We start from the raw sequence: 1107 nt of genomic DNA on the forward strand, positions 1-1107 counted from the left end.
TCACTTGAAGAGCGACCACTTATGAACTCAACCCGCCATTAGCCATGTCAAACCTGAATACTAATCGGATCTAATTTTGGCTATCCAATCTGAATAGTCGGATTGGGATTCAGGTCGAATGTCAGATAATATCTGATCGATGGTATTAGTTTTTTTTGGATAATCCAAGAAAAAAACCCTCCATCATTGATCACAAATTGGCTGGCCTCTGGTTGGTAAAACCCTCGAGGTCCTTCTCACTGAGTACACCCAGCTTCGACCTTGCGGCAAAAAATGTCACCCCATAGGTTTTGAACTTGTGACGTCCCATGAACACGGTAACATTCACAATAAGCCCTTGTGGTTTTAGTTAGACACCAATAAAATGAACAGTCCATCGATAAGGTCAAAACTAGAGTTCCCACCCTGATGGCTGGATGGTTGTTTTGGAGCATCCCAACCAAGTAGTAGTGTCAATGGATCGGGTTTGGTTTAGATTTATGTAAAACCAGATTCAGGCCTAATTTGAGATGTTGGTATTAGGTTTGAACCCAGGTCCAATCAGACCCACCATAAAAGAAACCATATCCGGACCTATATACTTTACATAAACTAGACCCGAACTATACTTAATAAAATAATATTATTTTATCTTCTTTGCATTGAAAAATTACAGATCTTAGTCAGAACTCACGTCAGGCCCGGGTCAGGTATGAAATTTCACAAACCATACCCAGCTCCATGTGATTCTAATCATACCTTCGCATTATTACCAAACCCTGACCCTATATTTGGTACCGGTCAGATCCAGGTCAAACCTGAGCCCAATAAAAATTAATTTTTATAAATAAATAAAATAAAATAAAAAATACATAATTTTTTTACTATAAATAGCTGCTAAAAACATAAATATCACATTTAAAACATGATATTTATATTTTCAACAAAAAAATTGCAAGAAGAATTTATGGTAAGAAATTACTGTTTTTAATTTTCAGGTAATTTCTAGCGATATTTTTGCAAGACTTTAATCTCGCGAGATTTGTCACTATGCCTGCAACCAAGGAAGCCTTGCACCAAAAATCCATAATCATGACCAGTCCCCACAAACAAGAAAATGTTTAGCAA

This window comes from Nuphar pumila, chromosome 4 (assembly GCF_984573655.1).
Source record: "Nuphar pumila chromosome 4, dmNupPumi1.hap1.1, whole genome shotgun sequence".
NCBI classification, from domain to species: domain Eukaryota; kingdom Viridiplantae; phylum Streptophyta; class Magnoliopsida; order Nymphaeales; family Nymphaeaceae; genus Nuphar; species Nuphar pumila.